This window comes from Hyla sarda, chromosome 3 (assembly GCF_029499605.1).
Source record: "Hyla sarda isolate aHylSar1 chromosome 3, aHylSar1.hap1, whole genome shotgun sequence".
In the NCBI taxonomy this organism is placed as follows: domain Eukaryota; kingdom Metazoa; phylum Chordata; class Amphibia; order Anura; family Hylidae; genus Hyla; species Hyla sarda.
In genome coordinates, this window is record NC_079191.1 from 151,215,119 (window position 1) to 151,229,380 (window position 14,262).

General features: G+C 42.2%; 1 protein-coding gene across 3 annotated transcripts in view; it reads right to left on the reverse strand.

Annotated features, from left to right (window-relative positions):
• ZMAT3 (zinc finger matrin-type 3) overlaps positions 1 to 14,262 on the reverse strand; it is a 96,209-nt gene that overhangs the window by 79,981 nt on the left and 1,966 nt on the right. Inside the window, exons 2-3 of one of the 3 annotated variants that reach the window (XM_056565229.1) lie at positions 13,179 to 13,321; positions 12,994 to 13,072 (exon numbers count right to left, since the gene is read on the reverse strand). The gene's annotated coding sequence lies outside the window, so the exon portion shown is untranslated. Of the gene's footprint in view, positions 1 to 3,718; positions 3,835 to 12,993; positions 13,322 to 14,262 lie in introns of those variants that run through there. The other 2 variants (XM_056565227.1, XM_056565226.1) reach the window with 2 other exon arrangements.

The window sequence follows — 14,262 nt, forward strand, 5'->3', positions numbered from 1 at the left end:
ACGTCAGTTGCTTCCAGCAACGGCCTTCCGATGTCGACCCATTTTCTTGACGCGATCAGTTGCCCCTAGCAACTTTCTACCACAGGTTCAGTCCTGTACTTGTAAACCTCAGCTGGGCTCATCCGACTTGCAACATGCAGGGGGTTGCTCCTAGCAACAGCTCAACTGCAACTCGTCCGTTGGTTGTCCTTAGCAAAGTGATGCCCGCATCCTTCACCAACTGTAATGATTCCTCCTTGGGAATAGCTCTGGGATCGTCCTGGACACTGCCACAGGACATGTTTCCTCTCAATAAATCGGCAGACAATGGTTAATCATGCAAGTCTGGCATCTTGCCAGCCTTATTTAGACAGGTTGCAGGAAAAAACAAACATAACGCAGGAACAAAATAAAATCCTAGACCGTCTGGTCACTGACTACACATATCAGCATGCCCTGACTACTACCTGGTGAGCTACCCTCAGCCAGTTAAACGTGTGCCTCCTTCAACCTTCTACTCACAGTTCACACCACTTCTTGGACCACTCACAGCTCCGGCTGTGTTTTTCCTCAACAGGGCCCGTGTCTCCCCCTTACAGCCAGCCTGCTGTTTCCTAGGGAGAGCATAGATTACACTGAATCTCTTCCTTATAAACACCTCCCCTCTCTGCTGCCTCATTCATTAGGCCACAAGTGGAGGTTTCTCCAGGGTGAGCCAAGGAAATACACCCTTTCCTTGCCACAGTATCACAATATATATATATATATATATATATATATCTTACACACAGTGGGGCAAAAAAGTATTTATTCAGCCACCGTTATGCAATTTCTCCCACTTAAAAAGAGGAGAGAGGCCTCTAATTTTCTTCGTAGGTATACCTCAACTATGAGAGACATAATGAGAAAAAAAAATCCATAAAATCACATTGTCTGATTTTTAAAGAATTTATTTGCAAATTTTTATTGCATCAATTAAACATATAAATACACATACATACCACAATCCTCAAACAGTACATTCCCATATCCCCTGACCCTCTACTCCCACCCCTGCCAGAAGGGATCCCGATCAATCTGAAATTATTCAATCTTTTCCTAGACCTGCCAGCTCTCCATTCCTCATACTTCTGAATTTTTTTAACTAACCTCTCCCATTCAGTTACATTGAGACCGTTACATTGAGACCACTATTGCAAAATAGCCCTCTCAGGACTACCACCTTAGCTAACATAAAAATCCAATTCAATAGTTCTTGGCTTATTTATTTGCAAAATTATGGTGGAAAATAAGTATTTGGTCACCTACAAACAAGCAAGATTTCTGGCTCTCACAGCCAGAAAAAAAATCCATAAAATCACATTGTCTGATTTTTAAAGAATGTATTTGCATATTATGGTGGGAAATAAGTATTTGGTCACCTACAAACAAGCAAGATTTCTGACTCTCACAGACCTGTAACTTCTTTTTTAAGGGCCTCCTCCACTCATTACCTGTATTAATGGCACCTGTTTGAACTTGTTATCAGAATAAAAGACACCACTCCACAACCTCAAACAGTCACACTTCAAACTCCACTATAGCCAAGACCAAAGAGCTGTCGAAGGACACCATAAACAAAATTGTAAACCTGCACCAGGCTAGGAAGACTTAATCTGCAATAGGCAAGCACCTTAGTGTGAAGAAATCCACTGTGGGAGCAATTATTAGAAAATGGGAGACATACAAGACCACTGATGGCTGGGTCTTTCAGCATGACAATGACACACCGCCCGGGCAGCAAAGGAGTGGCTTCACAAGAAGCATTTCAAGGTCCTGGAGTGGCCAAGCCAGTCTTCAGATCTCAACCCCATAGAAAACCTTTGGAGGGAGTTCAAAGTCCGTGTTGCCCAGCGTCAGCCCCAAAACATCACTGCTCTAGAGGAGATTTGCATGGAGGAATGGACCAAAATACCAGCAACAGTGTGTGAAAACCTTGTGAAGACTTACAGAAAACATTTGACCAACAAATGGTATATAACAAAGTATTGAGATGAACTTTTCTTATTGACCAAATACTTATTTTCTACCATAATTTGCAAATAAATTCTTAAAAAATCAGCCAATGTGATTTTATGGATTTTTTTTCTCATTATGTCTCTCATAGTTGAGGTATACCTATGATGAAAATTACAGGCCTCTCTCATCTTTTTAAGTGGGAGAACTTGCACAATTGGTGGCTGACTAAATACTTTTTTGCCCACTGTATATATATATAATGCAGCACTACTTCACCAATAAAATGTCAGTTGGTGCAAGCATCCCAGATCCGATCAAGATCTATCTTTATCTAAAGCTGTAAAATGTAATGGTTTCTCAATCTGTGACCATTCAGCTATGTCCTAGCCTTCATCTAGCACATAGCCGAAACGTTGCGGATTGGGAAACCAATTCATTTTACAGCTTTTTGCATTTTGAACTGGGGTCTTTCACTTGATGCTGTGACTTGGACTTGCTTTAAGTTCGATATTCTGGATTGGCCTTCTTGACGGCTACATGCACAGCGGTCTTGTCCTGTGTTGTCCTCGTCTACACTTCTATATATATATATATATATATATATATATATATATATATATATATGTGTGTGTGTACAGAAGGCACAGCTCTCCAATGTGCCATATAATCCAAAGTGTGATTTTTGTCAATGTTTCAAATTTCCAGTAGAATAATTTTCAAGCTTGAAAACAATTCTAATTAAGAATTGAATTGTTGCTGCTATGACTTGAGTTGAATAAATCACACTTTGGATTTTATGGCATATTGGAGAGCTGTGCCTTCTGTACATATATATATGGAAGTGTGGATGAAGACAGCACAGGACCAGATCGCTGTGCATGTAGCCGTCAAGAAGGCCAAAGTAGGCTGCTTAGTCTAAAATGTCTAACCCTATTTTTGACCCCAGTCCTGGTTTCTGAAAATAGACCCGGTATTAGCGTCTGTTGCTAATATGTAAATAGCCAACTTTGGGGACAAAGGTCATCATAGAGAGCTTCCCTGCCTTCTTCCCCTATACTCCCATATGCCAAAGGATAGGGGATAAGATGTCTGATCGCGGGGGAGCCCAGATGCTGGGACTCCCCTCGATTTCTGGGCCAACACCACAGCATTCTGAACACAGAGGCTTGGCGCTTCAGTGTTTGTGATGTCACACCATGTCACGCCCCCTCCCATAGACATGAATGGAGTGGGCATAGAGTTATGTGGCTTTAAGCTCCATGCTTCCATGTTCAGAATGCTGTGGTGCCAGCCTGAAGATCGCGGGGGGTCCCAGTGGCCTGACCCCCCCGCCATCAGAAATCTTATCCCCAATCCTATGGATAGGGGATAAAATGTCTAGTGGTGGAGTACCCCTTTAAGGCCAAAATAGGCTATGTCATTAAGGGGTTAAAGGGATTGTCCCACCTTGTTACTTCTTGCTTTTCTGGCAGCCGGTGGTGGTTGGAAAATCTGAAAGCAGCCAAAGGTTATATTATAGCACCATATGGGACAAATATAATACCAGTGGGCTCTGTTAATACTTGCATCTCTATTTAAATAGACATAGTAACAGAAAAGATTGACAGCACATGGTCCTTCTAGTCTGCACTTATATTATACCTGTTGTATTTTTATCTTAGGATAGTTATGTTTATCCCACATGCCATTCCAGATGGGAACACCAAGCTAAATATGTTGCATCCAACCTCCCATCCATTACCTCTGGGCTGAAATTGGGCTTGGTGCCTGTCCTATTGACCATCCAGATCTACTTTATCTCCCTACTGATCACTTCCTGGTTCCACCTCACTTCCTGGTTCCATCGTCAGACAATTCCTGTAAAAGATTTAATAGAGTTCATAGTTGCAACTGAGGGGGGGACGGGGGGACCCAGGTGCAATAGGGGGTCAGCTTCCGGATGCAATGGCCTGGACCAAAGGCTTTCTCAAATCCGAGCTGTTTAACTGCTTAAATCCCACAGTCAATGGGGACCACAGGATTTAGGCGGTAATCAGAGGGCTCCCTCTATTCCCTATCAACACCTTACATGCTAAATTTTCAAACATTTTTAAACAACCATATTACAAAAAGTCTTTAAAGGAGATCTGTAGTGCAATATAACTTATCCCCTATCCGAAGGATAGGGGATAAGTTATAGATCGCGGGGGGTCCGAGCGCTGGGGCCCCCGGGATCTTCAGCACGGGGCCGCAGCAGAATGCTGGAAAGGGGGCGTTCCGTCCCCGCTTGACGCGGCGGCCGACACGCCCCCTCCATGTACCCCATAGAGATACATCGAGGGGGCGCTCGGACCCCCTGTGATCTATATTCATCCCCTATCCTTTGGATAGGGGATACATTATTTTGCGCTGGAATACTGCTTTAATTATCATCAGTAACAACATATAAAAGTTTTTTGGGATCTGACAGTGCTCATTTAAACAATTAAATAAAAGTGCACATTCCCCATTTTCTGCATAAAAAATCCATATTTGGTATTATCCATCATTAGCATTGAGTCCTGACTGCTAATAGCAGCTGGTACTTACCTGCTATGAAGAAAGCTGAGCTCGCTTTATAGTCCCCTAGCACGCAGTCATTCTGCAAGTAGAGGTTGAAGTAGTTTGCCCAGCCTGTATGCCAGTATGTCACAGTGATGCTCACCCAATCACTGAACGCAGCTGTGTCCCGCCTCAGCCAGTAATGGGCGAGCAACACTATCAGTTCCCCAGGGTGCAGACACTTTGATTCCCAGCTTCAGGGAACTCAGTGTCACAGGCCTTAGACAGAGCGCCCTGATACTGGAGGCTACGAGGGAGAAAGGAAGTTGAGTTAAAGTTTTTATCTGATATAAAGAGTAATCAGATGGCACTACCACAGTAGGATAATAAAAACTTTTACTAAATACAGTTCGATCATGGATACGATACAATGTTAGTCAACAGACCCTTTTGCCCATCTGCGCTTACTTATTGACCACCGAGGCCATGAGGTAGCGCAGGTTGGCGAAACAGTCTGTCCACCAGCTTTGTATTGTATCCATCCTCCAACTATGTATTCAGTAAAAAAAAAATATATATTTCTCTACGGGTGAGTGCCTTCTGCATACTCTTCATATCAGACTTTACATTTACTAGGTTTCTACTTGGATTTAGCACCACCAGTAGTAGAGCATTAGAGGGAGATCAAAAGGTGTGTGGTTGTCTGTGTATTTACCCAAATCAGCTTTCTCATTTAGTAGATCTATCTTCTATGTGTATTAATGTTTTTATTCTTTTAATAGGCAGGCTGGGCACAGTATTAAAAAAAATTCATTAGATAACCCCTTTAGTAACTAATTTATAACTATCCTTTTCCACAAAAAAACACTGAATATACTGACCATAATTTAAAGAGTACCAGTCACCAAACTAAACTTTAAATATATTGTTCTTTATGTTATTATAAGACACTTTGCTATTTTCTTGCTGTTAAAATTTTCAACCTTAATATGTTTTTAATATGATTGAAAAAAAACGATCACTAGGTGGCTCTGTTCTGTTCCCTGCACAAGTCAAACAGTTAGTTTGGTCTTCTCCCGGCCTGGCAGGAGACCAAATTCAAGAAGTGTGTGAGGGGCATGGCGAGGCACAGCACTCACAGGCTTCAGTGACGTTGCGCCTGCTGGGGAATGCCCACTTTCTCCTGCCGGGAGCTAACACAATGTGAGCAAGTGGAAAGGCATGATACAGAGCTTTTTAAAGCTCGGGAATAAAAATTAAGGGCAGGAGGGGTGTTAGGAGTAGTTAGGCAATATAATCTGAGTTAGTTTAGAAAATATGGTTTGATGACCGGTACTCTTTAAACTCTTAAGGACCCATGACGTACGCGTACGTCATGAGTCCGCTCCCGATCATAGAGGGTCGGGCCCGGCCTCTAACAACGGCCGGGACCCTTGGTGCTGCGCGCTATTAACCCTTTAGATGCGGCGTTCATAGTTGAACGCTGCGTCTAAAGTGAAAGTGAAACCATGCCGGTTAGCTCAGGGAGCTGTTCAGGATCGCCGTGGCGAAATCGCGGCATCCCGAACAGCTTACAAGACAGCTGGAGGATCCCTACCTGCCTCCTCGCTGTCTGATCACCGAATGACTGCTCAGTGCCTGAGATCCAGGCATGAGCAGTCAAGCGGCAGAATCATCGATCAGTGGTTTCTTATGAGAAACCACTGATCAATGTAAAAGATCAGTGTGTGCAGTGTTATAGCCCCCTATGGGAGCTATAACACTGCAAAAAAAAAAAAGAATGAATAAAGATCATTTAACACCTCCCCTATTAAAAGTTTGAATCACCCCCCTTTACCCCCCAAAAAAACTGTGTAAATAAAAATAAACATATGTGGTATCGCCGCGTACGGAAATGTCTGAATTATAAAAATATATTGTTAATTAAACCGCATGGTCAATGGCGTACGCGCAAAAAAATTCCAAAGTCCAACATAGTGCATTTTTGGTCACTTTTTATATCATAAAAAAATAAATAAAAAGCGATCAATAAGTGCTATCAATGCAAAAATGGTACTGCTAAAAACTTCAGATCACGGCGCAAAAATTGAGCCCTCATACCGTACGCGGAAAAATAAAAAAGTTATAAGGGTCAGAACATGACAATTTTAAACGTATACATTTTCCTGCATGTAGTTATGATTTTTTCCAGAAGTACGACAAAATCAAACCTATATAAGTAGGGTATCATTTTAATCGTATGGACCTACAGAATAAAGATAAGGTGTCATTTTTACCGAAAAATTTACTGTGTAGAAACGGAAGCCCCCAAAAGTTACAAAATGGTGGGGGTTTTTTTCAATTTTGTCTCATAATGATTTTTTTTTCTCATTTCGCCGTAGATTTTTGTGTAAAATGATTGATGTCATTACAAAGTAGAATTGGTGGCTCAAAAAATAAGCCATCATATGGATTTTTTGGTGCAAAATTTAAAGAGTTATGATTTTTTAAAAGTAAGGAGGAAAAAACAAAAATGTAAAAACGGAAAAACCCTGGGTCCTTAACCTCTTAAGGACGCAGCCCATCTGGGCCTTAAGGACGCAGACAATTACATTTTTACGTTTTCGTTTTTTCCTCCTCGCCTTCAAAAAATCATAACTCTTTTATATTTTCATCCACAGACTAGTATGAGGGCTTGTTTTTTGCGCGACCAGTTGTCCGTTGTAATGCCATCACTCACTTAACCATAAAATGTATGGCGCAACCAAAAAAATACTATTTGTGTGGTAGAATTGAAAACAAAACCTTCCAAAATTAGCAAAATTGCGGTTTTCTTTCTAAGCCGTACATGACATACGGTATAAATGTGTTCTTTATTCTTTGGGTCAATACGATTAAAATGATACCCATGATAACATACTTATCTATTACTGTTGCGCTTAAAATAAAACGCAAACTTTTTAACCAAATTAGTACGTTTAAAATCCCCCTATTTTGAAGACCTATAACTTTTTCATTTTTCCGTATAAGCGGCAGTATGAGGGCTCATTTTTTGCGCCATGATCTATACTTTTTATTAATACCACATTTGCTTATATAAAATTTTTTATCCGTTTTTTATAAAAAAAATTGGGGAATAAAATGTTATAAAAAAGCATCTATTTTGGACTTTTTTTTTATATTTTTACGTTCACGCCGTTCACCGTACGGTATCATTAACATTTTATTTTAATAGTTCAGATATTTACGCACGCGGCAATTCCAAATATGTATATAAAATATTTTTTAACACTTTTTGGGAGTGAAATAGGGAAAATGGGACAATTTAAGTTTTTATTGGGGGAGGGTTTTTTTCACACTTTTTTTACTTTTATTTTTACACTTTAATAGTCCCCATAGGGGACTTTTTATAGCAATCATTCGATTGCTAATCCTGTTCAGTGCTATGTATAGGACATAGCACTGATCAGGGTTATCGGTCATCTTCTGCTCTGGTCTGCGGAAAGGCAGATCAGAGCAGAAGACTCCCGGAAGGCAGCGGAGCCAGGTGAGGGGACCTCCGTCTGCCGTGCTGGATGATCGGATCGCTGCGGCAGCCCTGCGGGCGATCCGATCATCCATTTTAGTGACCGCAAACAGAAAAGAAATTCAAAAGAAAAGAACTTCCTCTGGATCATAAAAGCAGCTGATAAGTACTGGAAGGATTAAAAAAATTTAATAGAAGTAATTTACAGATCTATTTAACTTTCTTGCACCAGATGATTTAAAAAAAAAATGTTTTCCCTTTAAGACTAACATAAAGTACAGTGTGTCAGGAATAAACTGTCTCGGAATCACTCGGATAAGTAAAAACATCCCAAAGTTATTGCCACACATGTTGTCAGATTTGTAAAATGGGGCTTGGCCATGTAAGGCCCAGTTTTAAAGGGGTTAGGAAACACACATGATAACAGATTGACTTTATTTTTACATTCATGTTTATTCTCTTTTTGACCCCCGCAATTTACTTTCTGTGTGACAAATATACTGAAAATGTTAAATAAAAACTACTATTTTTAAGAAGAGAAAAAAAAAATCATAGGAATAAAATGTAAAGCAAAGCATAGACAGAACAAATGAGTTGCATAGTTGGTGACATTCTCTTAGAGTAGTGTTTTTCAAATAGTGTGTCTCCAGCTGTTGTAAAACTACAACTCCCAGCATGCACGGACAGCCTTTACAGGGGCCGGAGTATCATGACGTCACGGTCCCTTCCCTCATGACGTCACACCCTGCCCCCTCAATGCAAGTCTATGGGAGGGGTGTGATGTCCTTCAATAGACTTGCATTAAGGGGCGGTGTGTGATGTCATCAGGGTGTCACGACATGACGTCACGATCCTCCGGCCCCTGCATCATCATTCATCAGGCACGGAGCGAAGCTTGCTCCTTGCACCAGATGACAGGGGGTGCTGCAGGAAAGATCCCGGGGCTTCCCATCCCACGGGGATGCTTTGGATAGGGGATAAGATGTCTAGGGGTGGAGTACCCTTGTAAAGGCGCAAATGGGTTAAAAAAAAATTAATGGTGTGAGAAAACGTGCACCTACAGAAACCAAGATAAATTCCTGCCACTGTCTTAGAGGACACCTATAGTTAGTTATTCAGAACACGTGCATTGACAAGTTTGAGTTCTTTTGTTTGTTTCTTCAAAATGACATTTCGGGACAAAGATGTAAAGATTTTTCTAATTGTGTGGTGAATAAGATTTCCCACAGGTATGCAGCAATTTTCTGTTATAGTGTTTCTATTTGTTCTGTACATTAGGAAAGCAAAAGTAGCCTAAAATGTACTTCTGGATTAAGAAATGTACAATCGCTTTGTGCTGGAGCTCTGTTTCTACGTTTTATCGGGTATTCTCATTCTTTCAGACATCTAATAATATGAAATATAGAAAGTACTGATAATAATGTGATACTGACGTGACAAATGGGAACAGCTAAAGGGCACAGAACACAATCTGAGAATAAGGTGCAGCTGGAGCATGAGAGACCATAGGCATACAACCAGTTTCACAGATCTCATCATTGGAGTCTGTGTGCTGTGACCCACACCAATCACTAGGACAAAGTGACTGTAGCTTTTGTCAGAGCTCCATGTCCCTTTGACTTTTTGGCGGCCTTTCTAATATTCACTGGGAATAGATAAAAACACCTTATAGACAGTTTACGCAGAAGATTTTGTTCAGTGATGAGGCAAACTTTTATGTGAATGGTGAAGTTAACAAACAAAACCACCGCTATTGGTCTGACACTAACTCACATTGGATAGATCCCTCCAAGACTGTTCACATAAAAGTTTGCCTCATCACTGAACAAAATCTTCTGCGTAAACTGAGGGTCCTGTTCCAATTTTTGTTTTGCCCATTCTGCAGCACCTGAAACTACGGATACCGGAAGCCTGTGCTAGCATTTCTCCTGCGGTGTTGCTATCAGTGTGTGAAGAGTGGGAGAAGAGGGTTGCATTGACAATCCAACACAATGGGCAGCACATTGAACACATTTTATAAGTGGTCATAAACTTGTAAATAACTCATGAAAGAATAAAGTTACGTTAAAACCAAGCCCATCATTGTTTTTCTTGTGAAATTCCTAATAAGTTTGATATGTCACATGACCATCTTCCTATTGAAAAAACAAAAGTTGGATTCAAAATGGCCAACTTCAAAATGGCCGCCATGGTCATCACCCATCTTGAAAAGTTTCCCCCCTCACATATACTAATGTGCCACAAACAGGAAGTTAATATCACCAACCATTCCCATTTTATTAAAGTGTATAAATGGCCCACCCTGTAGATTGCTCTGTATACTTCTCCTGCTGTGAGCTTCTACAAAGTGACTGGTGTTGTGTATACTCCTCTTGCAGTGTTCAGTTGCAGGTCTCCCTGTCCCTCACCATGGACCGCAAGGAGGGAAGGAGTCTAAAGGACAGGATAAAGAGGGCCGCAAGGATGCCCCGCCAGCCACTCCTGCCCATGTGCTACAGTTCATGGATCACCAGAAGGACTTTGAGGCTATACTGAGCAGGTTTGGTAGGGATGATGGTTCTGACACAGCCTATAAAAGTGGCTCTAAATCTGTGCACAATGCAGCCTTTCTGTCCTCCCTACTCTTTCCAGAGGAAAATTTGCTAAGTTGCCCATAGCAACCAATCAGATAGTTTTTATTTTTATTTTTGAACATGCCTCTGAAAAATGAAAGAAGCAATCTGATTGGTTGCTATGGGCAACTCAGCAACTTTTCCTCTGGAAAGGTTTTGATAAATTTCCCCCATGGAGTCTACATTATGGGAGCATGCCACTGCCCCTCTCTTGGACAGCCACAATCTCTACTGATGAGACTCCTCCTGAGCCTACTTATTAGAGAAGATTTAAATATTCCCTACCAAAACCTTAAGAAGATTTCTGAGTGTACTACTGCCCTAGAGGAGAGAGTTGGGGATTAAGAGGATGTTGTGGCACCCCTATGGAGAAAAGTGCAGAAACATCAGCGTAAATTGGAGGAAGTTCAGCTAAAACTGTATGATCTTGAGAACCGCCTTCAATAGAACAATGTGCGTCTGGTGGGAGGTTTGGAGAATGTTGAGGGGTCCAACTTATTAGGCTCACCGAGTGCCTACTCAGCCCCTTCCTCCAGGTAGCCCCTGTGTGCAGTTCTTATAAAGAACCTCCACTACAGGGACCAACATATCCGGTTACGAAGGGCCAAGCATGCCCCATATCTCACCATCAATGGACACAACATCTTCCTGTTCCCCGACTACGCTGGCTTGCTTATCAATTGGGACCAATCTGACCTTATGTCCCTGGACCCTCTGCCTCCATTACTACATGTGCAGGAATTCCAGATACAGGTGGTTTATACCTTCAAATATCTAGGTATCCAGGTTACCCCCGGCAGTTCAGGAGTATGTGTCCATGTAATGTAAATTGTCTTTCTCAAGAGGTGAGACTGGCTAACTTGACTAAAATAGTGCTCAAACCCCAGCTTTTATACATCTTGCAGAATTCCCCTGTCTGGGTTGAGAATTCTCACTTCACTAAGATACAGCGTTATTTTCAACAACTAGTGTGGGAGAGGTGAGATGCCTCGAATTTGGGGCTGGAAAGTCTGCAACTCTGCAAAGGGGTAAGACGGCGGTGGGTCACAGGGTTGTATCTACTTAACCCTTTCCTTCACTTCCTGGCCTCTTAAATGGAGCAACTGAGGGAGTGGGTGGATCTTATGAGTAGGGACCTACTGGTCGCTTATTTTACTCTAAACATCGGGGAACATTTTTTAAATTGGCTCTCTCACGAGGCCTCTGATTACTCTTTTAGTGTGTAAAGTATGCAGTAAAGCCAAGTCTATGCGGAGAGCGGAGGGATGTCTTTCCTTTATGCCACTGTGGTGTTACCTGGCCCTTTCTAAATTCTCTTCATTGGCGGACTACATTCTGGGACCATAGGGGTGTTGTTCAGTTGGGCCAGTTGTGACCTGATGGGGAATTTAAGTCCTTTCAGCAATTTTAATCTTACTTTGATCTGCCAAATACTTTGCTTTATATTGGCGCTCTACTAGTAGAATCTCTACTAGCAAAGTCTGCCTATGGCACACTCTCGTAGTAGAAGATCGCCAAGTGGCTAGCCATGGAAACTGATTTTCCCCTTGCAGTCACATTGTGAGGTGCCAACTGGCTTGCTGATGTTGCTCCTGTCAGAAACCTCTTAAATGTATGATGGGTGATGTCAGTCATTGACGGTGAGTGGCGGTTGCTGATCGCAGCATTCACTCACCTTCTCTGAAGCAACCTCAGCTCCTGGACTTCGTTTAATAGCATTGCTTCACATGCACAGGTACGGCATATGTCATCTAGAGGTTAAAGAAAGGCTAACCAGTCAGGAACTTCACTTAAAGGGGTATTCTGGCCTTAGACATATTATCCCCTATCCAAAATATAGGGGATATAATGTCTGATTGCAGGGGTCCCGCCGCTTGGACCCCCGCAATCTCGGTGCAGCCCCCGGCATTTTGTGTCGGGCGCTGCTCCCAAGACTTGCTGTCACAGCCATCCCCCCTCATGCCATCACGCTATGCCCCCTCCATTCATGTCTATGGGAGGGTGCGTGACAGCCGTCACTTTTATAGTTCTTTTCTGCTTGACCACAGTGCTCTCTGCTGAACCTCTGTCAGTGTCAGGAACTATCCAGAGCAGGAGCAAATCCCCATAGCAAACCTCTCCTACTCTGGACACTTCCTGACATAGACAGAGGTGTTAGCAGAGAGCACTGTGGCCAGGCAAAAAATAACTATATAACTTCCTGTGGAGCATACAGCAGCTGAAAAGTACTGGAAGGATTAAGATTTTTAAGTAATTTACAAATCTGTAAAAAAAATTGGCACCAGTTGATTTAAAAAAAAAGTACCCCTTTAAGAACACTTCTATCCTTTGTTCCAAAAGTCAGTAGTACCCAGAACATCAGCCAAGAGATTATTTTACCTTTACTTTGTTCATCAGATGCAACAGGAAATCCTTCTCTGGACGTCAGGAGAGCCATACTGTGCCATATCTAAAGAACCTTGCCGGTCAGAAAAGCAGATAATTTATTCCTTCAGTTTTCCGAAAGGCGGCGAAGTCCACCATCTCAAATTGGATTAGGAATACCATTTTATTTGCATACTCACAAGAAGGATTATATCCTCCAGCAGGCCTTATGGCACACTCAACTAGAGCCACATCTGCTTCATGGGCTGAAATTTGTTATGTTCCGCTACCAGAAGAATCCTTCTATGTTCGTCAAGCACTACAGGCTAGAGCTGACACAAAGCTAAAAAAAAGGTGAAAGATACCTGATTAACCCACCCTTATTATTACTACTTAGATCCCATACTGTGCTGTTTTAGGACAATCAGGAACCAACAAAATACTTACCTGAAAATTCTAGTTCCTGGAGTCCATAGGCAGCACAGGGATCCTACCCTAATACATTTTTTTGCATTTTTTTTCCAAACAGTGTGTCCCCAGCATAATATGTGGGTTATGGTACATTATCCTCTTCTCTCTACCCCCCCCCCCCCCCAATACATAGCTAGCTTTATTGCACTCTGTTTGTTCGTGTCACCCTTATATAGTTGTAGGCCCCTTGTACCCCCCCAGACTTACTACCTGCAGCCATATACAGTATATGGCTGGAGGCAGTATGTCTTTGTACTATCCTGCTTCGGTGCTCTAACCACTGCTCCTCCGTTCAGGGGCATACGGGCCATAGCAGAAGAGCACTAAAGGTGAGGTGCAGCTGCTGTATAATTACCATCCAGTCCGGCCACGCGTCTTTCTGCTCCTCTCCTTCTGGGCGTACATAGGCATGTCGGTGCCTCCTGCAGCTTCCGCTGATTTAAAGTGGTTACGGGCACTTTAAATCAGATGGTCTTTCTTAGTCTTCTGAATTCCTCTCAAAGGCTGGGGTTGTTTCCCCTGGAGTATGATCAGCTCCTCTGCTTCCCCCTCCCCTCTACCCTGTCATGAGTTCTGCACAAACATTTTTACATTTGCAAAACTTACTGTCTAAATAGATGCTCTATATAAATGTAATGCAGCCATGTGAAGCTATATGGTGCAAATGCACAAGAAATAAGTTCATGAAATGACCAAAGAGAAACAATTTTGCATATAAATAACAGTTTTGCACCATGTATTGCTTGTAACTGTGCATGAGGATGGTTCTCAAAGTCTGCAGCTGTCTGGATCTTGTCTGTGCTCTGAGGAACA